Source organism: Sander lucioperca, chromosome 22, assembly GCF_008315115.2.
Source record: "Sander lucioperca isolate FBNREF2018 chromosome 22, SLUC_FBN_1.2, whole genome shotgun sequence".
Taxonomy (NCBI): domain Eukaryota; kingdom Metazoa; phylum Chordata; class Actinopteri; order Perciformes; family Percidae; genus Sander; species Sander lucioperca.
In genome coordinates this window covers 794,353-808,046 of record NC_050194.1, presented here as the reverse complement: position 1 = coordinate 808,046, position 13,694 = coordinate 794,353, and the positions used below count along the sequence as shown (strand labels likewise).

Sequence of the window (13,694 nt, the reverse complement as noted above, 5' to 3'; positions counted from 1 at the left end):
TACATAAAGATCCTCTGTTATATTACGGCACGGTAATGAGTTTAGTGCTGTTGGAATATCTTCCTTAAATTTAGCTATAGCACTGTCAGATAGGCTTCTAGTGTAGAAGCTTTTATCTAATTTCGTATAGTCGGGTAGTAAGAATTCGAAAGTTATTAAGAAGTGGTCTGATAATAAAGGATTTTGCGGGAATACTATTACGTCTTCAATTTTGATGCCATATGCCAGCACAAGGTCAAGGGTGTGGTTAAAACAGTGCGTGGCCTCATGCACACTCTGACTGAAACCAATTGAATCTAGTAGTGAGTTGAAAGCAGTACTAAGGCTATTGCTGTCAACGTCCACATGGATATTAAAATCACCTACAATAAGTACTTTGTCTGATTTTAAGGCTACACATGATAAAAACTCTGAGAATTCCAATAAAAATTCAGAATATGGACCTGGTGCTCGGTAGACAACAACAAATATAATAGGCTGTACTGTTTTCCATGTTGGATGCTGAAGATTAAGAACGAGATTTTCAAAAGAGTTATAATTTAGTTTAGGTTTAGGATTGATTAACAGGTTTGAGTCAAATATGGCTGCAACTCCCCCTCCTCGGCCTGAGCCTCTAGGAATTTGAGTATTAATATGAGTGGGAGGAGTGGCTTCATTTAGACTGACATACTCTTCATGGCCCAGCCATGTTTCAGTTAGACAGAATAGATCAATTTGATTATCGGATATCAATTTGTTTACTAGTATTGCTTTAGAAGACAGAGATCTGATATTTAGTAGACCGCATCTAATTTTCCTATCCTGTTCTATCATTGCAGTGGTAGTTGTAATTCCAATTAGGTTGTTAAGTATTGCCCCTCTTTTGGTTACCTGTGATTTAACTGATCTGAGGCGAGTTATAGACACTGTCTCGTTTTTTGGGGCAGGTTGTGGCTGACGTGAACTGGATGCTAAATTGACTATGTTTGCAGTCAACTTCTTATTACTTAGGGGATTCAACACTTTGTATGGTCTATTGTTGATTATAACTGGAATAGTACTAGTACTACATGTTACCCTGCAGAAAACATTTTCAGATTCATTCACTTGTAAAGTGCCATTAGGATGAATACCTGGGGGGCATGAATCTGTGATATTTTCAACAGAATGTCAATGACAAAAGGTTTGTCTTTTATAGTTCTAGTTTTTTTTCCTATTCTTTTGGACACATTTGGCACTATTTCACAGCTTTTGTATCAATCTCCATTCTGTCAGGGCTTTACTCTGTCTCTCTGACCTCTTTCTTTGGTTCTTGTTATGTCTCGGCGCTAGCCGTGGCCAGAAGTATTATGCTTTTGGGTCGTCTGTCCATCCCTACATATGTACGCACTTCCCATTATTGTGAACGCGCTAACACAGGACCCCCTGGAGGGAACTTCTTGAAATATTGCACAAATGTCCACTTGAACTCGCAGATGAACTGATGAGATTTTGGAGGTCAAAGGTTTAATGTCAAGGTGCCTGTGTCCTCATGTCTGTCCATCCGATTCTTATGAATGCGATATCTCTGAACGCCTAGAGAGAATCACTTTAAATATGGCACACACAACCACTGGAGTCACGGATGAACTAATTTCGATTCTAGAGGTCAATGGTCAAGGTTAATGTGCCATTATGTCTCCAGAACTGCAGATGTATCTTTCCCGAACTGGTGAAAGTGTTGGATGTAAAGCCCCAGTGGCCGAAATGATAAGGCACAGTCCTTCTAAGCCAGGGATTGTGGGTTCAAGTCCCATCTGGGGTGATTTTCAGCAGAGTGTCACAACGGAAGCGTGCTGGGCCCATAGCCCAGAGGTTGATGGATCGAAACCATCCTCTGCTAACTGTATTTTGCTGGTAACACAATTGTAGTCACTCTGAAAGGGTGATCCAACAAGAGATTATGATCCTCAACCTGAGGTCCATGGTGACATGAATCATGATATAACTGTGCAGGTAAGTGGTTGGGCTGTTTATAGGTTTTGATCATATCCTTCGGTTGCATAGACGGGACTTCAATACCCCGGCTCCACCCCCTGATCACTGTGTCGTGTTTTTATATTTCGTCGACTATTTGGGCTCACACCTAAACACAACCGAAGCATCACAGCGGAAAAAACAAGCTGTACCTCAAAAGCGATCTAAAGCACTCCCAGCTGTGCATTTTCAGAAGAGCGCCTTGTTTTCTTTTAGCTGGGAAAATGGGTCTTGCAGTCAGTGGAGAGCAACTGTGGCACCTGGCTCTAAAAACTGCGGCCGCCTTGATCTCGTGAGGTTATCGTTGCCCACATGTGCATGAAGTCAGAGCAAGTTGGGATCAAGTCGGACACAGATCTAACCGGCATGCATTGGGCGGTCAGGGCTTTACTCTGTCTCTCCGACCTCTTTCTTTGTCTCTTGTTATGTCTCGGCGCCAGTTATGTCTTCGGTTGCATTGACGGGACTTCAATACCCCGATTCCTCCGCCTGATCACTGTGTCGTGTTTGTATCTTTCGTCGACTATTTGGGCTCACACCTAAACACAACCGAAGCATCACAGCGGAAAAAACAAGCTGCACCTCAAAAGCGATCTAAAGCACTCCCAGCACCTCAAAAGCGATCTCAAGCGCTCCCAGCTGTGCATTTTCAGAAGAGCGCCTTGTTTTCTTTTAGCTGGGAAAAAGGCTTTCGCTCATGACAAGGTAAACAAATAGCACCAGTGTGCTACTCATTACTGGCTCACTTCAGTGATGTATTGAAGGACAACCTTTGAGCTAAAGTGAGCACAATAAACATTTCTTGACAAAAGGATTATCTTTTATAGTTCTAGTTTTTTTCATATTCTTTTAGACACTTTTGGCACTATTTCACAGCTTTTTTCTCTCTAGTTCTCTATTCTGTCAGGGCTTTACTCTGTCTCTCCGACCTCTTTCTTTGTCTCTTGTTATGTCTCGGCGCCAGCACTAGCCGTGGCCAGAAGTATGATGCTTTTGGGTCGTCCATCCATCCCTACATATGTACGCACTTCCCATTCTTGTGAACGCGTTAACACAGGACCCCCTGGAGGGAACTTCTTGAAATATTGCACAAAAGTCCACTTGAACTCGCATATGAACTGATGAGATTTGGGAGGTCAAAGGTTTAATGTCAAGGTGCCTGTGTCCTCATGTCTGTCCATCCGATTCTTATGAATGCGATATCTCTGAACACCTAGAGAGAATCACTTTAAATATGGCACACAAAACCACTGGAGTCACGGATGAACTAATTTCGATTCTGGAGGTCAATGGTCAAGGTTACTGTGCCATTATGTCTCCAGAACTGCAGATGTATCTTTCCTGAAATGGTGAAACTGTGGGACTTGAAGCCCCAGTGGCCTAATGGATAAGGCACTGGCCTCCTAAGCCAGGGATTGTGGGTTCAAGTCCCATCTGGGGTGAATTTCAGCAGAGTGGCGCAGCGGAAGCGTGCTGGGCCCATAACCCAGAGGTCGATGGATCGAAACCATCCTCTGCTAACTGTATTTTGCTGGTAACACAATTGTAGTCACTCTGAAAGGGCGATCCAACAAGAGATTATGATCCTCAACCCGAGGCCCACGGTGAGGTGAATCATGATATAACTGCTGGAAATGTTGGTGACAGTGCCAAGAAAAAGTTATATTATCGAGGCCAATCATGTACTGGAGGTTTACTGTCCATATTGACAAATCGACCTCCACTACCCTGTCAGGACCCTGTAGTAATGACGACTTTCCAGTGATGTGATTGGTAAGTGGTTGGGCTGTTTACAGGTTTTGATCATATCCTTCAGTTGCATGGACAGGACTTCAATACCCCGGCTCAACCGCCTGATCACTGTGTCGTGTTGGTATCTTTCACAGGACCCCCTGGAGGGAACTTCTTGAAATATTGAAACATCCACTTGAACTCGCAGATGAACTGATGAGATTTTGGAGGTCAAAGTTTTAATGTCAAGGTGCCTGTGTCTTCATGTCTGTCCATCCGATTCTCATGAATGCGATATCTCTGAACGCCTAGAGAGAATCACTTTAAATATGGCACACACAACCACTGGAGTCACAGTAGGGCTTTGACTTTTGCCCAAAAAGCATATTCGAAGTTCGTTTGTTTATCAATATTGATATTCGAATTCGTCGACTATTTGGGCTCACACCTAAACACAACCGAAGCATCACAGCGGAAAAAACAAGCTGCACCTCGAAAGCGATCTAAAGCACTCCCAGCACCTCAAAAGCGATCTCAAGCTCTCCCAGCTGTGCATTTTCAGAGGAGCGCCTTGTTTTCTTTTAGCTGGGAAAAAGGCTTTCGCTCATGACTAGGTAAACAAATTGCACCAGTGTGCTACTCATTAGTGTGCTCACTTCAGTGATGTATTGAAGCACAACCTTTGAGCTAAAGTGAGCACAATAAACATGTCTTGACAAAAGGTTTGTCTTTTATAGTTCTAGTTTTTTTTCCTATTTTTTTGGACACATTTGGCACTATTTCACAGCTTTTGTATCAATCTCCATTCTGTCAGGGCTTTACTCTGTCTCTCTGACCTCTTTCTATGTCTCTTGTTATGTCTCGCCACAGCACTAGCCGTGGCCAGAAGTGTTCTGCTTTTGGGTCGGCCGTCCATCCCTTCATATGTACGCACTTCCCATTCTTGTGAACGCGCTAACACAGGACCCCCTGGAGCGAACTTCTTGAAATATTGCACAAACATCCACTTGAACTCGCAGATGAACTGATGAGATTTTGGAGGTAAAAGGTTTAATGTCAAGGTGCCTGTGTCCTCATGTCTGTCCATCCGATTCTCATGAATGCGATATCTCTGAACGCCTAGAGAGAATCACTTTAAATATGGCACACACAACCACTGGAGTCACAGTATGGCTTTGACTTTTGCCCAAAAATCATATTCGAAGTTCGTTTGTTTATCAATATTAATATTTGAATATATTTGAATATTTATTAATAATATTTTGACCATTAAATGCCTTCAGTAAGGCTTATATTGGTATCAAACTTCGTACATGTTCTGTCCACCAGGGGGCAGTGTATCAATCAGTAGGCGTGCAATGATGTTGTCAGAAGAAGAACACACTGCCACCACTGTTTTTTTTATTAAAAGTCAGACCCTGGATTAAACACAAACAGTATGCTTTCAACAGGAAGGTCGGATATTTCACCGTGGCCTACGTAAGTGGTCTGATGTTTATACTTTTGCGCTGGTGTGTGCGTCGAGCCGCTTGTGTGTGTGTGTGTGTGTGTGTGTGTGTGTGTGGATGTGGGGAGTGTGTGTTGTGAGAGAGTGACGGTGATTACCGGTAGCTTCAGAGCGAGTAGTGACTCTAGAGTCATAGAAAGAGAAACAAATCGTCTCCCCTGTGTTTTCTGACCACGGTGAGACATCCGGAGCAGGAGAAGTTAACCCTCTCCTTGATTTTACGTTGTTTATGGAGAAGGAGAACCAGGAAATGAGTCGGGGGAAATGCGCTACCAAGCCGCGGACAAGCGACGTGCGTCGCCGTGACGTGTTTACATTTTGAAATGCGTGAAAAAGCCTCGGAATCTGAATTGAAAACAAGGTTTACAAGTAAACACATTAACAAAAAAATAATGCCCATAACAGGTTCGAAATTCGAAAATTAAGGGCTGCCTAATATTCGTTCGAATATCAATATTTTTTTTTATATTCGAATTATATTCGAATATCGAAGTTCGGAGTCAAAGCCCTAAGTCACAGATGAACTAATTTCGATTCTGGAGGTCAATGGTCAAGGTTACTGTGCCATTATGTCTCCAGAACTGCAGATGTATCTTTCCTGAAATGGTGAAACTGTGGGACGTGAAGCCCCAGTGGCCTAATGGATAAGGCACTGGCCTCCTAAGCCAGGGATTGTGGGTTCAAGTCCCATCTGGGGTGAATTTCAGCAGAGTGGCGCAGCGGAAGCGTGCTGGGCCCATAACCCAGAGGTCGATGGATCGAAACCATCCTCTGCTAACTGTATTTTGCTGGTAACACAATTGTAGTCACTCTGAAAGGGCGATCCAACAAGAGATTATGATCCTCAACCCGAGGCCCACGGTGAGGTGAATCATGATATAACTGCTGGAAATGTTGGTGACAGTGCCAAGAAAAAGTTATATTATCGAGGCCAATCATGTACTGGAGGTTTACTGTCCATATTGACAAATCGACCTCCACTACCCTGTCAGGACCCTGTAGTAATGACGACTTTCCAGTGATGTGATTGGTAAGTGGTTGGGCTGTTTACAGGTTTTGATCATATCCTTCAGTTGCATGGACAGGACTTCAATACCCCGGCTCAACCGCCTGATCACTGTGTCGTGTTGGTATCTTTCACAGGACCCCCTGGAGGGAACTTCTTGAAATATTGCACAAACATGCACTTGAACTCGCAGATGAACTGATGAGATTTTGGAGGTCAAAGTTTTAATGTCAAGGTGCCTGTGTCTTCATGTCTGTCCATCCGATTCTCATGAATGCGATATCTCTGAACGCCTAGAGAGAATCACTTTAAATATGGCACACACAACCACTGGAGTCACAGTAGGGCTTTGACTTTTGCCCAAAAAGCATATTCGAAGTTCGTTTGTTTATCAATATTAATATTCGAATTCGTCGACTATTTGGGCTCACACCTAAACACAACCGAAGCATCACAGCGGAAAAAACAAGCTGCACCTCGAAAGCGATCTAAAGCACTCCCAGCACCTCAAAAGCGATCTCAAGCTCTCCCAGCTGTGCATTTTCAGAGGAGCGCCTTGTTTTCTTTTAGCTGGGAAAAAGGCTTTCGCTCATGACTAGGTAAACAAATTGCACCAGTGTGCTACTCATTAGTGTGCTCACTTCAGTGATGTATTGAAGCACAACCTTTGAGCTAAAGTGAGCACAATAAACATGTCTTGACAAAAGGTTTGTCTTTTATAGTTCTAGTTTTTTTTCCTATTCTTTTGGACACATTTGGCACTATTTCACAGCTTTTGTATCAATCTCCATTCTGTCAGGGCTTTACTCTGTCTCTCTGACCTCTTTCTATGTCTCTTGTTATGTCTCGCCGCCAGCACTAGCCGTGGCCAGAAGTGTTCTGCTTTTGGGTCGACCGTCCATCCCTTCATATGTACGCACTTCCCATTCTTGTGAACGCGCTAACACAGGACCCCCTGGAGCGAACTTCTTGAAATATTGCACAAACATCCACTTGAACTCGCAGATGAACTGATGAGATTTTGGAGGTAAAAGGTTTAATGTCAAGGTGCCTGTGTCCTCATGTCTGTCCATCCGATTCTCATGAATGCGATATCTCTGAACGCCTAGAGAGAATCACTTTAAATATGGCACACACAACCACTGGAGTCACAGTAGGGCTTTGACTTTTGCCCAAAAATCATATTCGAAGTTCGTTTGTTTATCAATATTAATATTCGAATATATTTGAATATTTATTAATAATATTTTGACCATTAAATGCCTTCAGTAAGGCTTATATTGGTATCAAACTTCGTACATGTTCTGTCCACCAGGGGGCAGTGTATCAATCAGTAGGCGTGCAATGATGTTGTCAGAAGAAGAACACACTGCCACCACTGTTTTTTTTATTAAAAGTCAGACCCTGGATTAAACACAAACAGTATGCTTTCAACAGGAAGGTCGGATATTTCACCGTGGCCTACGTAAGTGGTCTGATGTTTATACTTTTGCGCTGGTGTGTGCGTCGAGCCGCTTGTGTGTGTGTGTGTGTGTGTGTGTGTGTGTGTGGATGTGGGGAGTGTGTGTTGTGAGAGAGTGACGGTGATTACCGGTAGCTTCAGAGCGAGTAGTGACTCTAGAGTCATAGAAAGAGAAACAAATCGTCTCCCCTGTGTTTTCTGACCACGGTGAGACATCCGGAGCAGGAGAAGTTAACCCTCTCCTTGATTTTACGTTGTTTATGGAGAAGGAGAACCAGGAAATGAGTCGGGGGAAATGCGCTACCAAGCCGCGGACGAGCGACGTGCGTCGCCGTGACGTGTTTACATTTTGAAATGCGTGAAAAAGCCTCGGAATCTGAATTGAAAACAAGGTTTACAAGTAAACACATTAACAAAAAAATAATGCCCATAACAGGTTCGAAATTCGAAAAAAATTAAGGGCTGCCTAATATTCGTTCAAATATCAATATTTTTTTTTATATTCGAATTATATTTGAATATCGAAGTTCGGAGTCAAAGCCCTAAGTCACAGATGAACTAATTTCGATTCTGGAGGTCAATGGTCAAGGTTACTGTGCCATTATGTCTCCAGAACTGCAGATGTATCTTTCCTGAAATGGTGAAACTGTGGGACGTGAAGCCCCAGTGGCCTAATGGATAAGGCACTGTCCTCCTAAGCCAGGGATTGTGGGTTCAAGTCCCATCTGGGGTGAATTTCAGCAGAGTGGCGCAGCGGAAGCGTGCTGGGCCCATAACCCAGAGGTCGATGGATCGAAACCATCCTCTGCTAACTGTATTTTGCTGGTAACACAATTGTAGTCACTCTGAAAGGGCGATCCAACAAGAGATTATGATCCTCAACCCGAGGCCCACGGTGAGGTGAATCATGATATAACTGCTGGAAATGTTGGTGACAGTGCCAAGAAAAAGTTATATTATCGAGGCCAATCATGTACTGGAGGTTTACTGTCCATATTGACAAATCGACCTCCACTACCCTGTCAGGACCCTGTAGTAATGACGACTTTCCAGTGATGTGATTGGTAAGTGGTTGGGCTGTTTACAGGTTTTGATCATATCCTTCAGTTGCATGGACAGGACTTCAATACCCCGGCTCAACCGCCTGATCACTGTGTCGTGTTGGTATCTTTCACAGGACCCCCTGGAGGGAACTTCTTGAAATATTGCACAAACATGCACTTGAACTCGCAGATGAACTGATGAGATTTTGGAGGTCAAAGTTTTAATGTCAAGGTGCCTGTGTCTTCATGTCTGTCCATCCGATTCTCATGAATGCGATATCTCTGAACGCCTAGAGAGAATCACTTTAAATATGGCACACACAACCACTGGAGTCACAGTATGGCTTTGACTTTTGCCCAAAAAGCATATTCGAAGTTCGTTTGTTTATCAATATTAATATTCGAATTCGTCGACTATTTGGGCTCACACCTAAACACAACCGAAGCATCACAGCGGAAAAAACAAGCTGCACCTCGAAAGCGATCTAAAGCACTCCCAGCACCTCAAAAGCGATCTCAAGCTCTCCCAGCTGTGCATTTTCAGAGGAGCGCCTTGTTTTCTTTTAGCTGGGAAAAAGGCTTTCGCTCATGACTAGGTAAACAAATTGCACCAGTGTGCTACTCATTAGTGTGGTCCCTTCAGTGATGAATTGAAGCACAACCTTTGAGCTAAAGTGAGCACAATAAACATGTCTTGACAAAAGGTTTGTCTTTTATAGTTCTAGTTTTTTTTCCTATTCTTTTGGACACATTTGGCACTATTTCACAGCTTTTGTATCAATCTCCATTCTGTCAGGGCTTTACTCTGTCTCTCTGACCTCTTTCTATGTCTCTTGTTATGTCTCGCCACAGCACTAGCCGTGGCCAGAAGTGTTCTGCTTTTGGGTCGACCGTCCATCCCTTCATATGTACGCACTTCCCATTCTTGTGAACGCGCTAACACAGGACCCCCTGGAGCGAACTTCTTGAAATATTGCACAAACATCCACTTGAACTCGCAGATGAACTGATGAGATTTTGGAGGTAAAAGGTTTAATGTCAAGGTGCCTGTGTCCTCATGTCTGTCCATCCGATTCTCATGAATGCGATATCTCTGAACGCCTAGAGAGAATCACTTTAAATATGGCACACACAACCACTGGAGTCACAGTATGGCTTTGACTTTTGCCCAAAAATCATATTCGAAGTTCGTTTGTTTATCAATATTAATATTTGAATATATTTGAATATTTATTAATAATATTTTGACCATTAAATGCCTTCAGTAAGGCTTATATTGGTATCAAACTTCGTACATGTTCTGTCCACCAGGGGGCAGTGTATCAATCAGTAGGCGTGCAATGATGTTGTCAGAAGAAGAACACACTGCCACCACTGTTTTTTTTATTAAAAGTCAGACCCTGGATTAAACACAAACAGTATGCTTTCAACAGGAAGGTCGGATATTTCACCGTGGCCTACGTAAGTGGTCTGATGTTTATACTTTTGCGCTGGTGTGTGCGTCGAGCCGCTTGTGTGTGTGTGTGTGTGTGTGTGTGTGTGTGTGTGTGTGTGTGTGTGGATGTGGGGAGTGTGTGTTGTGAGAGAGTGACGGTGATTACCGGTAGCTTCAGAGCGAGTAGTGACTCTAGAGTCATAGAAAGAGAAACAAATCGTCTCCCCTGTGTTTTCTGACCACGGTGAGACATCCGGAGCAGGAGAAGTTAACCCTCTCCTTGATTTTACGTTGTTTATGGAGAAGGAGAACCAGGAAATGAGTCGGGGGGAAATGCGCTACCAAGCCGCGGACGAGCGACGTGCGTCGCCGTGACGTGTTTACATTTTGAAATGCGTGAAAAAGCCTCGGAATCTGAATTGAAAACAAGGTTTACAAGTAAACACATTAACAAAAAAATAATGCCCATAACAGGTTCGAAATTCGAAAATTAAGGGCTGCCTAATATTCGTTCGAATATCAATATTTTTTTTTATATTCGAATTATATTCGAATATCGAAGTTCGGAGTCAAAGCCCTAAGTCACAGATGAACTAATTTCGATTCTGGAGGTCAATGGTCAAGGTTACTGTGCCATTATGTCTCCAGAACTGCAGATGTATCTTTCCTGAAATGGTGAAACTGTGGGACGTGAAGCCCCAGTGGCCTAATGGATAAGGCACTGGCCTCCTAAGCCAGGGATTGTGGGTTCAAGTCCCATCTGGGGTGAATTTCAGCAGAGTGGCGCAGCGGAAGCGTGCTGGGCCCATAACCCAGAGGTCGATGGATCGAAACCATCCTCTGCTAACTGTATTTTGCTGGTAACACAATTGTAGTCACTCTGAAAGGGCGATCCAACAAGAGATTATGATCCTCAACCCGAGGCCCACGGTGAGGTGAATCATGATATAACTGCTGGAAATGTTGGTGACAGTGCCAAGAAAAAGTTATATTATCGAGGCCAATCATGTACTGGAGGTTTACTGTCCATATTGACAAATCGACCTCCACTACCCTGTCAGGACCCTGTAGTAATGACGACTTTCCAGTGATGTGATTGGTAAGTGGTTGGGCTGTTTACAGGTTTTGATCATATCCTTCAGTTGCATGGACAGGACTTCAATACCCCGGCTCAACCGCCTGATCACTGTGTCGTTTTGGTATCTTTCGTCGACTATTTGGGCTCACACCTAAACACAACCGAAGCATCACAGCGGAAAAAACAAGCTGCACCTCGAAAGCGATCTAAAGCACTCCCAGCACCTCAAAAGCGATCTCAAGCTCTCCCAGCTGTGCATTTTCAGAGGAGCGCCTTGTTTTCTTTTAGCTGGGAAAAAGGCTTTCGCTCATGACTAGGTAAACAAATTGCACCAGTGTGCTACTCATTAGTGTGGTCCCTTCAGTGATGAATTGAAGCACAACCTTTGAGCTAAAGTGAGCACAATAAACATGTCTTGACAAAAGGTTTGTCTTTTATAGTTCTAGTTTTTTTTCCTATTCTTTTGGACACATTTGGCACTATTTCACAGCTTTTGTATCAATCTCCATTCTGTCAGGGCTTTACTCTGTCTCTCTGACCTCTTTCTATGTCTCTTGTTATGTCTCGCCACAGCACTAGCCGTGGCCAGAAGTGTTCTGCTTTTGGGTCGACCGTCCATCCCTTCATATGTACGCACTTCCCATTCTTGTGAACGCGCTAACACAGGACCCCCTGGAGCGAACTTCTTGAAATATTGCACAAACATCCACTTGAACTCGCAGATGAACTGATGAGATTTTGGAGGTAAAAGGTTTAATGTCAAGGTGCCTGTGTCCTCATGTCTGTCCATCCGATTCTCATGAATGCGGTATCTCTGAACGCCTAGAGAGAATCACTTTAAATATGGCACACACAACCACTGGAGTCACAGTAGGGCTTTGACTTTTGCCCAAAAAGCATATTCGAAGTTCGTTTGTTTATCAATATTAATATTCGAATTCGTCGACTATTTGGGCTCACACCTAAACACAACCGAAGCATCACAGCGGAAAAAACAAGCTGCACCTCGAAAGCGATCTAAAGCACTCCCAGCACCTCAAAAGCGATCTCAAGCTCTCCCAGCTGTGCATTTTCAGAGGAGCGCCTTGTTTTCTTTTAGCTGGGAAAAAGGCTTTCGCTCATGACTAGGTAAACAAATTGCACCAGTGTGCTACTCATTAGTGTGCTCACTTCAGTGATGTATTGAAGCACAACCTTTGAGCTAAAGTGAGCACAATAAACATGTCTTGACAAAAGGTTTGTCTTTTATAGTTCTAGTTTTTTTTCCTATTCTTTTGGACACATTTGGCACTATTTCACAGCTTTTGTATCAATCTCCATTCTGTCAGGGCTTTACTCTGTCTCTCTGACCTCTTTCTATGTCTCTTGTTATGTCTCGCCGCCAGCACTAGCCGTGGCCAGAAGTGTTCTGCTTTTGGGTCGACCGTCCATCCCTTCATATGTACGCACTTCCCATTCTTGTGAACGCGCTAACACAGGACCCCCTGGAGCGAACTTCTTGAAATATTGCACAAACATCCACTTGAACTCGCAGATGAACTGATGAGATTTTGGAGGTAAAAGGTTTAATGTCAAGGTGCCTGTGTCCTCATGTCTGTCCATCCGATTCTCATGAATGCGATATCTCTGAACGCCTAGAGAGAATCACTTTAAATATGGCACACACAACCACTGGAGTCACAGTAGGGCTTTGACTTTTGCCCAAAAATCATATTCGAAGTTCGTTTGTTTATCAATATTAATATTCGAATATATTTGAATATTTATTAATAATATTTTGACCATTAAATGCCTTCATTAAGGCTTATATTGGTATCAAACTTCGTACATGTTCTGTCCACCAGGGGGCAGTGTATCAATCAGTAGGCGTGCAATGATGTTGTCAGAAGAAGAACACACTGCCACCACTGTTTTTTTTATTAAAAGTCAGACCCTGGATTAAACACAAACAGTATGCTTTCAACAGGAAGGTCGGATATTTCACCGTGGCCTACGTAAGTGGTCTGATGTTTATACTTTTGCGCTGGTGTGTGCGTCGAGCCGCTTGTGTGTGTGTGTGTGTGTGTGTGTGTGTGTGTGTGGATGTGGGGAGTGTGTGTTGTGAGAGAGTGACGGTGATTACCGGTAGCTTCAGAGCGAGTAGTGACTCTAGAGTCATAGAAAGAGAAACAAATCGTCTCCCCTGTGTTTTCTGACCACGGTGAGACATCCGGAGCAGGAGAAGTTAACCCTCTCCTTGATTTTACGTTGTTTATGGAGAAGGAGAACCAGGAAATGAGTCGGGGGAAATGCGCTACCAAGCCGCGGACGAGCGACGTGCGTCGCCGTGACGTGTTTACATTTTGAAATGCGTGAAAAAGCCTCGGAATCTGAATTGAAAACAAGGTTTACAAGTAAACACATTAACAAAAAAATAATGCCCATAACAGGTTCGAAA

General features: G+C 43.5%; 8 non-coding genes across 8 annotated transcripts; all 8 read left to right on the top strand.

Moving 5' to 3' along the window:
- The first annotated feature begins 3,364 nt into the window (after positions 1-3,364).
- On the top strand, positions 3,365-3,437 carry trnar-ccu. Its single transcript has one exon. It is a non-coding gene; the product is annotated as a tRNA-Arg (tRNA).
- Positions 3,438-3,443: 6 nt separating this feature from the next.
- On the top strand, positions 3,444-3,515 carry trnam-cau. Its single transcript has one exon. It is a non-coding gene; the product is annotated as a tRNA-Met (tRNA).
- Positions 3,516-5,859: 2,344 nt separating this feature from the next.
- Positions 5,860-5,932, top strand: trnar-ccu. Its single transcript has one exon. It is a non-coding gene; the product is annotated as a tRNA-Arg (tRNA).
- Positions 5,933-5,938: 6 nt separating this feature from the next.
- On the top strand, positions 5,939-6,010 carry trnam-cau. The gene has a single exon. It is a non-coding gene; the product is annotated as a tRNA-Met (tRNA).
- A 2,351-nt stretch (positions 6,011-8,361) lies between these two features.
- On the top strand, positions 8,362-8,434 carry trnar-ccu. The gene has a single exon. It is a non-coding gene; the product is annotated as a tRNA-Arg (tRNA).
- A 6-nt stretch (positions 8,435-8,440) lies between these two features.
- Positions 8,441-8,512, top strand: trnam-cau. Its single transcript has one exon. It is a non-coding gene; the product is annotated as a tRNA-Met (tRNA).
- Positions 8,513-10,874: 2,362 nt separating this feature from the next.
- trnar-ccu lies at positions 10,875-10,947 on the top strand. Its single transcript has one exon. It is a non-coding gene; the product is annotated as a tRNA-Arg (tRNA).
- Positions 10,948-10,953: 6 nt separating this feature from the next.
- Positions 10,954-11,025, top strand: trnam-cau. Its single transcript has one exon. It is a non-coding gene; the product is annotated as a tRNA-Met (tRNA).
- Positions 11,026-13,694: the final 2,669 nt, after the last annotated feature.